This window comes from Lissotriton vulgaris, chromosome 2_1, assembly GCF_964263255.1.
Source record: "Lissotriton vulgaris chromosome 2_1, aLisVul1.2, whole genome shotgun sequence".
NCBI lineage: Eukaryota > Metazoa > Chordata > Amphibia > Caudata > Salamandridae > Lissotriton > Lissotriton vulgaris.
The window spans coordinates 1,023,472,259-1,023,488,928 of record NC_141687.1 but is presented as its reverse complement, the minus strand read 5'-3'; the positions used below and the strand labels follow the sequence as shown (position 1 = coordinate 1,023,488,928).

Here is a 16,670-nt window from a genome sequence, read left to right as displayed (position 1 = left end):
GGTGGTGTCCTAGAGTGATGTGGTGGTGTCCTAGAGTGATATGGTGGTGTCCTAGAGTGATATGGTGTGTCCTAATTTGATATGGTGGTTTCCAAGAGTGATGTGGTGGTGTCCCTGAGTGATGTGGTGGTGCGCCTGAGTGATGCCCCTGAGTGATGTGGTGGTGTCCCAGAGTGATGTGGTGGTGTCCCTGAGTGATGTGGTGGTGTCCCTGAGTGATGTAGTGGTGCCCCTGAGTGATGTGGTTGTGTCCCTGAGTGATGTGGTGGTGTCCCAGAGTGATATGGTGGTGTCCCAGAGTGATATGGTGGTGTCCCTGATTGATGTGGTGGTGTCCCTGAGTGATGTGGTGGTGTCCCAGAGTGATGCGGTGGTGTTCCTGAGTGATGTGGTGGTGTCCCTGAGTGATGTAGTGGTGTCCCTGAGTGATGTAGTGGTGCCCCTGAGTGATGTGGTTGTGTCCCTGAGTGATGTGGTATTGCGCCTGAGTGATGCCCCTGAGTGATGTGGTGGTGTCCCAGAGTGATGTGGTGGTGTCCCAGAGTGATGTGGTGGTGTCCCAGAGTGATATGGTGGTGTCCCAGAGTGATATGGTGGTGTCCCTGATTGATGTGGTGGTGCCCCTGAGTGATGTGGTGGTGCCCCTGAGTGATGCCCTTGAGTGATGTGGTGGTGCCCCTGAGTGATGTGGTGGTGCCCCTGAGTGATGTGGTGGTGTCCCAGAGTGATGTGGTGGTGTCCCAGAGTGATGTGGTGGTGTCCTAGAGTGATGTGGTGGTGTCCTAGAGTGATATGGTGGTGTCCTAGTTTGATATGGTGGTGCCCAAGAGTTGTATGGTGGTGTCCCTGAGTGATGTGGTAGTGTCCCAGAGTGATGTGGTGGTGTCCCTGAGTGATGTGGTGGTGTCCCTGAGTGATGTGGTGGTGCCCCTGAGTGATGCTCCAGAGTTATGTAGTGGTTTTCCGTGAGTGATGTGGTGGTGTCCCTGAGTGATGTGGTGGTGCGCTTGAGTGATGCCCCTGAGTGATGTGGTGGCGTCCCAGAGTGATGTGGTGGTGTTCCTGAGTGATGCGGTGGTGTCTGTGAGTGATGTGATGGTGTCTGAGTGATGTGGTGGTGTTCTGAGTGATGTGGTGGTGCCCCTGAGTGATGCTCCAGAGTTATGTAGTGGTTTTCCGTGAGTGATGTGGTGGTGTCCCTGAGTGATGTGGTTCTGTCCCTGATTGATGTGGTGGTGCGCCTGAGTGATGCCCCTGAGTGATGTGGTGGTGTCCCAGAGTGATGTGGTGGTGTCCCAGAGTGATGTGGTGGTGTCCCAGAGTGATATGGTGGTGTCCCAGAGTGATATGGTGGTGTCCCAGAGTGATATGGTGGTGTCCCAGAGTGATATGGTGGTGTCCCTGATTGATGTGGTGGTGCCCCTGAGTGATGTGGTGGTGCCCCTGAGTGATGCCCCTGAGTGATGTGGTGGTGCTCCTGAGTGATGTGGTGGTGCCCCTGAGTGATGTGTGGTGTCCCAGAGTGATGTGGTGGTGTCCCAGAGTGATGTGGTGGTGTCCCAGAGTGATGTGGTGGTGTCCCAGAGTGATGTGGTGGTGTCCCAGAGTGATGTGGCAGTGTCCCAGAGTGATGTGGCAGTGTCCCAGAATGTGGTGGTGTCTCAGAGTGATGTGGTGGTGTCCCAGAGTGATGTGGTGGTGTCCCAGAGTGATGTGGTGGTGTCCCAGAGTGATGTGGTGGTGTCCCAGAGTGATGTGGTGGTGTCCTAGAGTGATGTGGTGGTGTCCTAGAGTGATGTGTTGGTGTCCTAGAGTGATATGGTGGTGTCCTAGAGTGATATGGTGTGTCCTAGTTTGATATGGTGGTTTCCAAGAGTGATATGGTGGTGTCCCTGAGTGATGTGGTGGTGGTGTGAGGCATGCAGCAGTGTGAGGCGTGCAGCAGTGTGCGGCGTGCAGCAGTGTGAGGCATGCAGCAGTGTTTGGCGTGCAGCAGTGTGTGGCGTGCAGCAGTGTGCAGCGTGCAGCAGTGTGCGGCGTGCAGCAGTGTGATGCGTGCAGCAGTGTGAGGCGTGCAGCAGTGTGAGGCGTGCAGCAGTGTGAGGCGTGCAGCAGTGTGAGGCGTGCAGCAGTGTGAGGCGTGCAGCAGTGTGTGGCGTGCAGCAGTGTGAGGCGTGTAGCAGTGTGTGGCGTGCAGCAGTGTGTGGCGTGCAGCAGTGTGTGGCATGCAGCAGTGTGTGGCGTGCAGCAGTGTGTGGCGTGCAGCAGTGTGTGGCGTGCAGCAGTGTGTGGCGTGCAGCAGTGTGTGGCGTGCAGCAGTGCGAGACGTGAAGCAGTGTGTGGCGTGCAGCAGTGTGAGACATGCAGCAGTGTGAGGTGTGCAGCAGTGTGTGGCGTGCAGCATGCAGCAGTGTATGGCATGCAGCAGTGTGTCGCATGCAGCAGTGTGAGGCGTGCAGCAGTGTGTGGCATGCAACTTGCAGAAGTGTGTTGCGTGCAGCAGTGTGTTGCGTGCAGCAGTGTGAGGCGTGCAGCAGTGTGAGGCGTGCAGCAGTGTGAGGCGTGCAGCAGTGTGAGGCGTGCAGCAGTGTGAGGCGTTCAGCAGTGTGAGGCGTGCAGCAGTGTGTGGCATGCAGCGTGCAGCAGTGTGAGGTATGCAGCAGTGTGAGGCGTGCAGCAGTGTGTGGCATGCAGCGTGCAGCAGTGTGTTGCATGCAGCAATGTGAGGCGTGAAGCAGTGTGCGGCGTGCAGCAGTGTGTGGCGTACAGTAGTGTGTGGCATACAGTAGTGTGTGGCATACAGTAGTGTGTGGCGTACAGTAGTGTGTGGTGTACAGTAGTGTGTGGTGTGCAGCAGTGTGAGGCGTGCAGCAGTGTGAGGCGTGCAGCAGTGTGAGGCGTGCAGCAGTGTGAGGCGTGCAGCAGTGTGGGGCGTGCACCGTGCAGCAGTGTGAGGCATGCAGCAGTGTGTGGCGTGAAGAATAATGCGGGCTAACAAATGCGGGGAAGCTAGACTAAAACAAAACCCAAAACATCGCCTCACGCCGAAAGCAAATCTGTTACAGTGGGGGTGGGGGGAGGGGGCTGTGGCTGTGGCTGAAACTAAATAAAGGTGACTTTGTGCATTATGGGAATGCTTGCATGTTGATTAAAGACCAGACCATGGTTGAAGAAGCAGCACAGACGTGCTACGTTTATAGGAATAGTGGTTCTGCCTTTTGTTGCCGACACCGTGCAGTGGCCACAGTTAATGTGTGGTGCAGAGTGGCAGCACGTTGCGGAGCATCAGAGCAGAGCCAGCTCTCACAAATAGAAATTTCTCTTTTGTCTCTGTGTTTATTTCAGTTGTAATGCAAGGAAAACCAAGTTTAAGTTGGAAGGACTAGTGCGTTGTCGCATGTACCTATGTGGGCACTAATCAGGAAATACAATAACAAATGTAAGTGTCTGGTGTGAAAGATGAAGCGGGCGGCCGTGAAGAGGCGCTGCGCTGATTAAGGGAAAGGAAACACGAACACTTGCATGCAGAGCTTATAAGGGGAGAAGTTTGTATGCCACAAGTAATCATGGTGATCCATGGGGGTGAACAAACAACAACAAGCTCTTGGAATTGCTGCGGCGGGGGGCGGGGGAGCGGAGCGGGAGCGCATTCCTTTGAAGTCTGATGCGGGGGCGGGGGAGCGGATCCTTTGAAGGATGATGCGAGGCACAGACAAATGGCTGGTTTGTGCACGCGCATAGCTCACATGAACTGTGGCTAATCCGCCGTTGGTAGACTGTTCTTTTGCCTTTACTCTAATCTCCACCAGCAATGCGCAAGCGCATTGGCAGGCCGAGACCTTAAAAAAGGAGGGCTGAAGGCCCTTTAAACCAGGCCTTTGTTTTGTGCCCAGCTGGAAGTTAAAATAGAAAAGCCCTCTCAGCACCTGCAGGAAGCTCCTCCTCCGAATAGAAACCACACAACATGTGGGTGCTAATGAATTTCGTCCCGGGTCAGAAAATTACAACAGGACAAATTGACTGTATATTACTGGTCAGTTGGATCCCAGATCTGCCTCAGAAATAGCTGCTGGATCCAGGATCTTTCTGGATCCATATTTTTTCCTGAACTGAAAAGAAACCAAAATATGAAGGAGTTATAAAGATGTGCTGAAATTGCTTTTATTGCATCTTCTTAATGAAGAGTTTCTAATTCCTGGCAGCATGTCGAAACATATAAAAATCTATTAAAATAATGATGTTACATGCTCATTTTATTTCACGCTTGGCCTGAGAAACATCATTTCGTTTGGAAATAGAATGGAATGTAAATATGAGTTTTGCCCAGGGCCAATTCATAGCTCCTGCGGCGGCTGCCACAGCCTTTTCTGAGTTCCCGGAAGGACTGTACATCTTTATACACAATAAAACAATGACATTGCAGAGCGGGTACCTGCCCCTATGTAATAGGTTTCACAATCAGCCTGTTTGACTGTTTAGCCAGCAGTACTTTGTCTGGTGGCAATTAGAGACTCATATTGTTTACGCCTGGACAACAATGAATTACCCGAGGGGCAAAACAAAAAAGGAAACAACTTCTTTGACGCGTTTGGCACAGATTGCCCAGCACATAAAAAAACACTCTCGTTTACATTTGGGAAACAGTGGCGCTCTGGTAGTGTTGTTGCACAGTTCTTGGACTTGAGAAGAAACTATAAGAAATTAATATTACGAAAAGCGTTAGCAGCTCAATCTAGACTCTGGTTCAAACTCCTTGATACTGTAAAATCGAATGATGCCAGAGGTTTTTGGAATATGGTATTAGCAGGCTATAATGAAGAAAATCAGGACATAAAGCACTAAATTGGAGAGAATGTCGGTATTTCTCACTTTAAAGAACTGTATAACCAGGAGCCTGATACAGATTGGCAAAAGCAAGAAATTATAAACCCAGGCAACATAGAAGTAGCAAACAGCCTGGCGATATATAGATAGATAGAGTGAGGGTGATAGATAGATAGAGGGAGGGCGTTAGATAGAGGGAGGGTGATAGATAGAGGGAGGGCGATAGATGATAGATAGATAGATAGATAGATAGATAGATAGATAGATAGATAGATAGATAGATAGATAGATAGAGTGAGGTGCGATAGATGGATAGATAGAGTGAGGGCGATAGATAGATAGACCGATAGATAGAGTGAGGGCGATTGATAGATAGAGTGATAGCGATAGATAGAGTTAGTGCGATAGATAGATAGAGTGAGGGCGATAGATAGAGTGGGGGCGATAGATAAATAGATAGATAGATAGAGTGAGGGCGATAGAGAGATAGATAGATAGAGGGCGATAGATAGATAGAGTGAGGGCGATAGAGAGATAGATAGAGGGCGATAGATAGATAGATAGATAGATAGATAGATAGATAGATAGATAGATAGATAGATAGAGTGAGGGAGATAGATAGATAGAGTGAGGGCGATAGATAGATAGATAAAGTGAGGGCAATAGATAGAGTGAGGGTGATAGATAGAGTGAGGGTGATAGATAGATAGAGTGAGGGTGATAGATAGAGTGAGGGCGATATATAGATAGAGTGAGGGCGATAGATAGAGTGAGTGGGGCAATAGATAGATAGATAGATAGATAGATAGATAGATAGATTGAGGGCGATAGAGTGAGGGCGATAGATAGCTAATTATAGTGAGAGCGATAGATATAGTGAGGGCGATAGATAGAGCGAGGGCGATAGATAGATAGATAGAGTGAGGGAGATAGATAGATAGATAAAGTGAGGGCAATAGATAGAGTGAGGGTGATAGATAGAGTGAGGGTGATAGATAGATAGAGTGAGGGTGATAGATAGAGTGAGGGCGATATATAGATAGAGTGAGGGCGATAGATAGAGTGAGTGGTGCAATAGATAGATAGGTAGATAGGTAGATAGATAGATAGATAGATAGATAGATAGATTGAGGGCGATAGAGTGAGGGCGATAGATAGCTAATTATAGTGAGAGCGATAGATATAGTGAGGGCGATAGATAGAGCGAGGGCGATAGATAGATAGATAGATAGATAGATAGATAGATAGGGTGAGGGAGATAGATAGATAGATAGATAGATAGATAGATAGAGTGAGGGCGATATATAGATAGAGTGAGGGTGACAGATAGATGGATAGATAGATAGATAGATAGATTGATAGATAGATAGATAGATAGATAGAGTGAGGGCGATAGATAGATAGTGTGAGGGTGATAGATAGAGTGAGGGCAATAGATAGATTGAGGCCGATAGATAGGTAGAGTGAGGCCGATAGATAGATAGAGTGAGGTAGATAGATAGATAGATAGATAGATAGATAGACTGAGGGCGATAGATAGAAAGATTGAGGGCCATAGATAGATAGAGTGAGGGCCATAGATAGATAGATAGATAGATAGATAGATAGATGGTTGTGTGTTTGTGTGGGGGGGTTGTGTGCGAGGGGGTTGTGTGTGTGGGGGGTTTTGTGTGTCAGGGGTTGTGTGTTTGGGGTTGTGTGTGTGTGGGGTTGTGTGGGTGGAGTTGTGTGTGTGTGGGATTGTGTATGGGGTTGTGTGTGTGGTGGGTTGTGTGTGTGGGTAGGGTTGTGTGTGTGGTTGAGTGTGGTTGTGTGTGTGCTTGTGTGTGTGTTTATGGTTGTGTGTGTGGTTGTGTGTGTGGTTGTGTGTTTGGGGAGGTTGTGTGTGTTGGGTTGTATGTGTGTGGAGTTGTAGGTGTGTGGGGTTGTATGTGTGTAGGGTTGTGTGTGGGGGGTATGTGTGTGGGGAGTTATGTGTGTATTGGGGGTTGTGTGTGTGGGGGGTTGTGTGTGGGGGGTGTTTGTGGGGGGTTGTGTGTGTGGGGGGTTGTGTGTGTGGGGGGTTGTGTGTGGAGTTGTGTGTGTGGGGGGGTAGGGTTGTGTGTGGGGGGTTGTGTGTGTGTGTGGGGTGTGTGTGTGTGGGTGTGTGTGTGCGTGGGAGTGTGTGTGTGTGGGATTGTGTGTGGGGTTGTGTGTGGGATGGGTTGTGTGTGTGGGGGGATATGAGTGTGTGTGTGGGGTTGTGTGTGTGTGTGGGGGGGTTGTGTGTGTGTGGGGTTGTGTTTGTGGGGTTGTGTGTGTGGGGGGTTGTGTGAGTGTGGGTTTGTGTGTGTAGGGTTTTGTGTGTGGGGTTGTGTGTGTGTGTGGGGTTTGGTGTGGTTGCGTGTGGGGGTATGTGTGTGTGGGGTTGTGTGTATGTGGGGTTTTGCGTGTGTGCGGTTGTGTGTTTGTGTGTGTGGGGGGGTTGTGTGTGTGAGTGCAGTGTGTGAGGCGGCAGTGTGTGAGGGGGCAGTGTGTGAGTGCACAGTGTGTGAGGGGGCAGTGTGTGAATGGTCTGTGTGAGTGGGCAGTTGGGCAGTGTGTGAGGGCGCAGTGTGTGAGGGCGCAGTGTGTGAGGGGGCAGTGTATGACGGGGCAGTGTGTGGGGGCAGTGTGTGAGCGGGCATGTGTGAGGGGGCAGTGTGTGAGCGGGCAGTGTGTGAGGGGGCGGTGTTTGGGGGCAATGTGTGAGTGGGCAGTGTGTCAGGGTGCAGTGTGTGAGTGGGCAGTGTGTGAGGGGGCAGTGTGTGAGGGGGCAGTGTGTGAGGGGGCAGTGTGTGAGGGCAGTTTGTGTGGAGGCAGTGTGTGAGGGGGCAGTGTATGACGGGGCAGTGTGTGGGGGTAGTGTTTGGGGGCAATGTGTGAGTGGGCAGTGTGTCAGGGTGCAGTGTGTGAGTGGGGGCAGTGTGTGAGGGGCAGTGTGTGAGGGGGCAGTGTGTGAGGGCAGTTTGTGTGGGGGGTTGTGTGTGTGTGGGGTTGTATGTGTGTGTGGGGTTGTGTGTATGGGGTTGTGTGTGTGGGGGGTTGTGTGAGTGTGGGTTTGTGTGTGTAGGGTTGTGTGTGTGGGGTTGTGTGTGTGTGGGGTTTGGTGTGGTTGTGTGTGTGGGGGTATGTGTGTGTGGGGTTGTGTGTATGTGGGGTTTTGCGTGTGTGTGGTTGTGTGTTTGTGTGTGTGGGGGGTTGTGTGTGTGAGTGCAGTGTGTGAGGGGGCAGTGTGTGAGTGCGCAGTGTGTGAGGGGGCAGTGTGTGAATGGTCTGTGTGAGTGGGCAGTGTGTGAGTGGGCAGTGTGTGAGGGCGCAGTGTGTGAGGGGGCAGTGTGTGGGGGCAGTGTGTTATCGGGCAGTGTGTGAGCGGGCAGTGTGTGAGGGGGCAGTGTGTGAGTGCGCAGTGTGTGAGGGGGCAGTGTGTGAATGGTCTGTGTGAGTGGGCAGTGTGTGAGTGGGCAGTGTGTGAGGGCGCAGTGTGTGAGGGGGCAGTGTGTGGGGGCAGTGTGTTATCGGGCAGTGTGTGAGCGGGCAGTGTGTGAGGGGGCAGTGTGTGAGGGGGCAGTGTGTGAGTGGGCAGTGTGTGAGCAGGCAGTGTGTGAGCGGGCAGTGTTTGGGGGCAATGTGTGAGGGGGCAGTGTGTGAGGGGGCAGTGTGTGAGGGGGTAGTGTGTGAGGGCAGTTTGTGAGGGGGCAGTGTGCAAGGGGGCAATGTGTGGGATCTGTGTGACGGGGCAGTTTGTAAGGGGGCAGTGTAATGAGAGTGTGTGAGGGTGTGTGAGGATGCGGGGTGGATGAGGGGGGCAGTGTGTGAGGGTGCAGTGTGTGTTTTGCCTAAAGTAGTGTGAGTGCGCAATGTGTGAGTGCGCAGTGAGTGGGCAGTGTGTGAGTGGGCAGTGAGTGAGGGCGCAGTGTGATGACGAGATTTGCTTCCTTACTGTTACAAGCAATCCTACGTCAGCAGTAATGGCGGTCTGGTTTTCTGAGGCTCTTCCTGGGCTGCTAATATGGTACAAAACAGAGTTGTGGCGAGCTGGTTGCCACAACGAGCTAAAGAACTGAAACTACCTAGTGTACTGAAAGCTAAAATAATCTCTTCTGGGTTTTGAAAGCTGAAGCAGAGGGAACCAACTATGAGCCAGGAAGCCTGGGTTAAAGAGCAAATTCGGTAGAAACAGGAGCACAGCCCTTTAAAGCCTGGTGCCTCCACATACAGAGCCCCAACAGCGCCGCAGCTACAGCTACACGCGCTTAGTAAATGTGCCCAAAATATCATAAAATAAACAGTAAAGAAAAAAAAGTAAAAACTATCATTTTGACGTGACACGGAAATGTACAAAGCCCCCTGTAAAATAGACACATACCAAGGCACATTTCAAAAATAAATTAGTTTACCCAGCCAACTTGATTTAGTTCCACCCTGTTGAAGATAGTCAATCTAGTAAATATGCTATGGATCCTGACATAACATAGATGGTCTAGGATATAAGTTCACACAGAAGATTAAGGGGCAGGCTAGGAACAGGATTGCTCCGTTTTTCAAGACATGCATGCACCCCTTCTTGGTTGAGCAATGAAATGCAAGAAGGGATGGGGTAAGAGCCCAGCACTCTCGCTCTGGTTGCTATGCGTGTTTTCCCCAGACACAAAGAAAGGAGTCCATCTTCTGTATATTGCCACAGCTCTTTCAGACAACGGGGACAGGAGCAAAGGCAACATTTAACAAAGAAAATTAGCCGAGGCAAAAAGAACAAGCGATGCGTGCTCTGGCTGGGGGAGGGGGAGGGCCATTAAAGGAAGGGGGCGGAGAGGAGCCTGTGAGAACTCGCAGCGGAGATCAAAGGAAGGGTGCGAGGGACATTGGCGAGCGAGCATATGGGGGGTGAGGGGGTGTGCAGCCTGGTGAGCTGAATGCGTGTGGCAGCAGAGGCGGATCACGGAGTGCACGCACGAAGTGGAAGTGTCTAGTGGCAAATGGGAGCTGTGCACAATGCGCGTGGTTGTGATCACATGCAATGTACCCGATCCGCACTTTGGGTGCACTTTTCAAAGCCCTTATATTAATCTCGCCAAAGCATCCCTAACGGGATGGCTTCAGTGAGACCTAAAAACGGCCCCATATGCTGCAAAATCGGCCTCCACCCTTCCAGTTCCTGGGAAAACACCTGATGCCCGCTACACCCAATCCTGCCTTGGAAAGGGCTCCTTCCCTTATTTAACAACAATGGTGTTAGACATTATTCCGATCCTTTGTTACGTGACTGATGATATTGTAATTGTTTCCTCAGCTGCATTTGAGGTATGTCTGCTTGTCTTATGCTAAGGAAAGGTTTGTAATTAACTTTAAGTTTTTAAGATTGGATGCTAGAGTTTATTAAATTTCTTATGTTTTTACTGGTCGTCGGACTGGCATATATTATTTGTGTGCAATATGTAATTGTTCCACATTGTTATTTATCATGTTATGGCTAAAGCTGAAAGCATGAAACTTTGATTGGCTTGTTCCATCATATTCTAAACCCCAGCATGCAGTGTGCTGCCGTTTTTAAGCCAGGGCACCCCTAAGGTGACCATTATTACATGGGTGCAACCTACAGTTATGGTTTAGGTAACAGTAGAATTTCTGAAAGTTAGGGTTTTGCACTGATGTTTCCGGTTTGTGTTTTTTTTGTTTGAGATCTAGTGCGTTCCATAGCAGGAAACCATTGACTCCTAGGGCTGAATCTTTGGGTTTACACATATTCTTGCTACCTGGTTATGCACACTTGTAAATTGTATCTCTGCATTCTCTCACCACTTCCCTCACCAACCTCCCTTGGTCAAGACCCCGAAGAACATTGGCTGATGGGACTGTGAAGGTCCAGCGGGTGGGGTTAGGGGGGTCAGTGAGCATCTGAATCTCTCCAAGAGTCAGAGTGGCCTACAGTACAAACATTTTCCCGAAAGGTAGGCACTTCTCAAACCCTGGTTGAACGTATAATATTTCCTGACAAGCTGAAGCCTCTACAATGCTATAGTACCTTGGAAGAATTGATGAGGCCAGGATCCTCAGACTGATTACTGACTTTCATCCAACCTCAGTGCCCCTTCAATGAGGCTGAATGATATTTCAAGAGATCTCTAGATTTCCCTGCTAGAAGACTCCCTCAGGGAGCAGTATGCATCAACGGTTAAATAAATGTCAATATTTTCTCATGCTCTCTGCTCTTAGACTGATATTGGAGACACAGATGATGGAAACATCGCCGCAGCTGCTGGCACACCACCACTTGCCTTGTGCCTCTTTCAGTGTATTGCAATTATGCACTCTAAAGACTAAATGGAACTTTGTGGAACCACTGGTGGCACACAGATTCTCTACAAGTTTCTTCGAACTTCAGGGGAATGATACCCTATGGATATGGCATCGCCTACAAGGAAATATGTATGGAGAATTACATCTATAATTCCAAAGCTACCAGCCCCTCTGGGACATTGTATGGTGCACGAGCAATCCAATAAAATCACTGCAAGTCACCTTCGGCACACCTATGCCTTTAAGTACAGGAAATGTATGCACCTTCTAAGACTCTTAGATTGAGATCTGGCTCTATGGTACGAAATTATCATAATGAAGGACAAAGGAGAAGAGGAGGTGGTAGTGCAGCGATACCATTAGAGTCCACTGGTTTACACAAACAGAATTGGAAGTCAAGGAGCTGCTAAGACCATGAAGGCTCAAGTTCTGAAGGGAATGGCAAACATGTGTCAATCCAAGTTCAAGTTCAAGTTCAAGTTCGGAATTTGTATAGCGCACTACTCACCCAAAGGGTCTCAAGGCGCTTTAGGGAGGGTGTGTGCATTATTTATCGAATAGCCAGGTTTTTAGCTGTTTTCTGAGGGAAAGGGGGTTCTGTGTAAGGCAGAGGTGAGAGGGGAGAGAATTCCAGGTCTTGGCCGCTATGTAGGAGAAGGATCTTCCTCCCACGGTGGATCTATGGATGCGCGGAATTGCGGCGAGGGCTTGATTGGATGAACGTAGTTGGCGGGTGGGTGTGTAGAAGGACAGTTGTGTGTTGAGGCATTCGGGTCCTAGATTGTAGAGGGCCTTGTGTGCGTGGGTGAGGAGACGGAACGTTATTCTCTTGTTGACTGGGAGCCAGTGGAGGTCTTTCAGGTGACCAGAAATGTGAGCTTGACGGTGGATGTCCAATATGAGTCTGGCTGAGGCGTTTTGGATGCGTTGGAGTTTTTTCTGTAGTTTGGCTGTGGTTCCGGCGTAGAGGGTGTTTCCAAAATCCAGTCGGCTGGTGACCAGTGCGTGGGTGACTGTCTTTCTTGTTTCGGTGGGGATCCAACGGAAATCTTTTTTGAGCATGCGAAGGACGTTGAAGCATGAAGATGAGACGGCGTTGACTTGTCTGGTCATCGAGAGGGAGGAATCAAGGATGAAGCCCAGGTTACGTGCGTGGTCCGTTGGTTTCGTTGCGGTTCCCAGGGCCGGTGGCCACCAAGAGTCGTCCCAGGCGGAGGGGGATGATCCTAAGATGAGGACTTCCGTTTTGTCCGAGTTTAATTTTAAACGGCTGTTCTTCATCCATTCGGCTACTTCTTTCATCCCTTCGTGTAGGTTGGTTTTGGCGGTTTTTGGGTCTTTGGTGAGGGAGAGGATCAGCTGGGTGTCGTCTGCGTAGGAGATGATGTTGAGGTTGTGTTGTCGCGCGATGGATGCGAGGGGACTTATGTAAACGTTGAAGAGGGTGGGGCTGAGTGAAGATCCTTGTGGTACGCCGCAGATGACTTCGGTGGCCTCTGATTTGGGTTCTCCCGGCGAGGAACGAGATGATCCAGTCCAAGGCTTTTCCTTGCATGCCGACGTTGCTGAGGCGTTGTATGAGGGTGTTATGACAGACTGTGTCGAAGGCGGCGGAAAGGTCAAGTAGGATGAGGGCAACTGTTTCTCCGTTGTCCAATAGAGTTCGAATGTCGTCTGTTGCTGCGATGAGGGCCGTCTCGGTGCTGTGTTTGGCACGGAAGCCGGACTGTGAGGGGTCGAGGGAATTGTTGGATTCAAGGAAGGCGGCGAGCTGACTGTTTACGGCTTTCTCAATGACTTCGGCAGGGAATGGGAGGCGCGAGATCGGGCGGTAGTTCTTAAGTTCAGAGGGGTCTGCTGTGGGTTTCTTCAGAAGGGCGCTGAGTTCGGCATGTTTCCAGCTTTCTGGGAAGGTAGCAGAGTTGAAGGAACAGTTGATGACATCGCGGAGATGGGGTGCGATGATGGAGTCTGCTTTGTTGAAAATGTGGTGGGGACATGGGTCGGTTGGCGATCCTGAGTGGATGGAATTCATCAGGAGGATGGTGTCTTCGGTGGTGATTGGGTTCCCGGCGCAAAGGTTGTGAGAGTACTCTTTTAGTTCGGAGGTGGGTGGAGTGGACTGTTTTCGGATTGGTTTTCAAAGCTGTTATGTATGTCGGCGATTTTGTTGTGGAAGAAAGAGGATAAAGAATCGCAGAGGTCTTGGGAGGGAGTGATGTAGTTTGTGCCGGCGGAGGGGTTGGTAAATTCTTTGATGATGTTGAATAGTTCCTTGCTGTTGTGGGCGTTGTTGTCGAGTCGATCCTTGAATGCTGATTTCTTGGTGGATCTGATCAACTGGTGGTGTTTGCGGGTGGCGTCCTTGAAGGTGGTCAGGTTGTCGGTGGTTGGGTTTTTTCTCCAGGATTTCTCGAGAGTACAACATAACTTCTTGGATTTCTTAAGGTCATCGTTGAACCAGGGGGCCTTCTTGCTACCTAGTTTGAGCTGTTGTTTTTTCAGGGGTGCTAATTCGTCAGCGCTGTGGGTGATCCATTGTGTGAGTTTGGTGGCAGCTTGGTTTGGGTCCGATGATGTGGCAGGAGGGTTTTGGTTAAGCGATGTGAAGAGTTGGTCGGTGGTGATTTTGTTCCAGTTTCTTCGAGGAATAGGTTGTGGGGGGTTGTGGGTCGAGGTTTTTTTGTAGCTGAAGTGAACGCAGCTGTGGTCCGTCCAATGGAGAGCTGAGGTGTGGTCGAAGGAGATGTGTTTGCTGGAGGTGAAGATAGGGTCGAGCGTGTGTCCGGCGAGGCGGGTGGGGGTGTCAACAAGTTGTTTGAGTCCGAGATTGGCCAGGTTGTCCAGAAGGGTGGTGGTGTTGCTGTTGTTTTTCTTTTCCAGGTGGAAGTTGAGGTCTCCCAGTAGAATGTAGTTCTCGGAGGTGAGGGCATGTGGGCTGATGAAGTCAGTGATGTCTTCGTTGAATTGTGCGCGGGTACCTGGTGGTCTGTAGATGAGGGTGCCTCTAAGTGTGGTCCTGGGGTCGGTGTGGATCTGGAAGTGAAGGTGTTCGGCGGTCGCGAGGTTATCGTCTGAGCTGGTCGTGATTCAGATGGTGTTCTTATGGATGATGGCGATGCCTCCTCCCTGTTTGGTTGGTGCGGTCTTTTCGGATGATCTTGTAGCCGTCCGGGATGGCTATGGCGATGTCGGGCGCTGATGAGGCGTTCATCCAGGTTTCTGTAAGGAAGGCGACGTCCGGAGATGTAGTGTCGAGTAGGTTCCAGAGTTCAATGGAGTGTCTGTGGACCGAGCGGGTGTTCAGCAGGATGCACTTCAGGTGGTTGCAGTCGGAGCTGTGTTTGGAGTGCGTGGAATTGGTGTGGGTCCTGATGCAGGCGAATTTGCAGGAGTGGCAGGCGAAGGGTCCATGGATGCGTCCTGGGGCAGCTTCGCAGCATTGTGGCGTGCGTCAGGGGTCAAGGGCCAAGAGGGTATCGGCGTCATACGTTATGCGGGTGGAGTGGGATATGCGAGGACCAGGGGGTCTGGCGCTGGGTGGATCCAGGCGCGGACGGGCGTAGACGGGCTTAACTTTGGCGCACCTTCGGAGCGCATGGGGCGCTTCCGCTGCGCGCAAAAGCATCTGTCTTATGTGGATAGTGGAAGGGGAGGGGCGAGGGAGGGTCAACTGGGAGGCGGGAGCGGGGTGGAGATCAGGGCAGGGAGGCACAAACAACAACAACAAAATGGCAGCAAGCCAATAACGAAACAGGACTGGGGCACGATCGGCAAAAGCGTGAAACAAAAGGCAGTGGCGCCGGCACAATCAGGCAAAATAAGTCTGCAGGCAGCACAGCAGCACAAGTTAACAAGCATTTACAATGCAATGGTTTTGCCTTTGTTAAAGTTTGAGCTACTGGCATTGCTCTTGACAATATTTTTATTTATGTTTTTTTTAACATAAATAAATGGCATTGTCATTTACAATGCCACTAGCCTTATCTCTCGCAAATGACACACACAAACACCCACAGAGAGCCCTCCAACACACACTCAGAGGCCTCCCCACACACACACCCACACAGAGCCCCCCACACACACACCCACACAGAGCCCCCCACACACACAGCCACACAAAGCCCCCCCCCACACACCCACAGAGCCTCCCTACACACTGCGAGCCCCCCATACACTGCGAGCCCCCCACACACTGTGAGCCCCCCCACACACTGCGAGTCCCCCCACACACTGTGAGCCCCCCACACACTGCGAGCCCCCCCACACACTGCGAGCCCCCAACACACTGCGAGCCCCCCAACACACACTGCGAGCCCCCAACACACTGCAAGCCCCCACACACACTGCAAGCCCCCACACACACTGCAAGCCCGAGCCCAAGCGTAGTTACAGGCAAATAGAAGGGGGTCACGTAAATGAAAAGGACGAGAGTTCGTAATGATACAAGAATAATAATAACAAATCACTGTTGAAGTGAAGGAGAGGTTATTGGCTGATGCGTCTGTTTCTGCCCACCACAAAGAAAGACTACATTTTAACACCATCCCTGTGACTGTTCCACGCGCAAGAAGAAGCTGGGCCACGAATCAACATTAGTCTGCACAGATGAGGCAGTTTCATAAACACAAGGCTGTACATCATTTACATACAAGCAAATCAGCAAAATAGTGTGTTTGCTTTTCAAAACAATAAATTATTTGCGTACTCTGCACATTTGCACAGATTAGGTCAGTCTTACTCGGCTGTAGTGGCTCCCGACCTCTCCGTGTCTGCACACAGTTATTTCAGGGTGGAGGTTTCCAAATGTACAGGCCAACCTTATGTTTCACAAGCGGCTAAAGACAGGATTACAGCACGGAATACTAATGTGACCCGTGCCTTCAATGCGCACAGATGAGTTACAAAGCCGCAATCCTACACCAATTAGAAAAGCATTACACCTTCAACAAATCTCACGTGTACTGTCACCTTGGACTCCTGGATTTTTACACTTTAAATTCTGAATGGCAGTATTTAAATGGAGAAAGAAAACTTAAACACACAAGAAACCAGTAGAGCAAATAATTAGAATGATATACATGTGGAAAACCAGTGGACTAGACCACGATATAGTGGCGTTCCTGCTTGTGGGCCATAACAGCTGTTCTTTTCCCTCCCTTCAGTTATAGGCCGGAGCCACAGGTGAGAGTATACAACAAGGGAGGTAGTAAACTGCTGTAGCAATAACACTATCAGCAACACACTACCCAAACAAAAACACCAATTTTTTACGTTTTTCTATTTGTCTTTGGATTCAATGAGCATCAATCTCTTCAACAGCAAGAAAAGGAACCCTGAAAGCTGTGCATATGACCCAACGGCTGGCTGTGTAGAGCAGTGGTCCACGGCGTGTACCTTGGGAGTGCTCGTAGCACCCTACATACTGCTCAATATATGGTCCACATCTCTGTTTATGCAAATGTCACACTGGGTCGTAACTTCTTTCCTTTGAGGGAGCAAATAAGGAGGTCTCTGTACCACTACTC

General features: G+C 50.4%; 1 protein-coding gene across 7 annotated transcripts in view; it reads right to left on the bottom strand.

Moving 5' to 3' along the window:
* RBMS1 (RNA binding motif single stranded interacting protein 1) overlaps positions 1–16,670 on the bottom strand; it is a 690,694-nt gene that overhangs the window by 298,380 nt on the left and 375,644 nt on the right. The window lies entirely within an intron of this gene.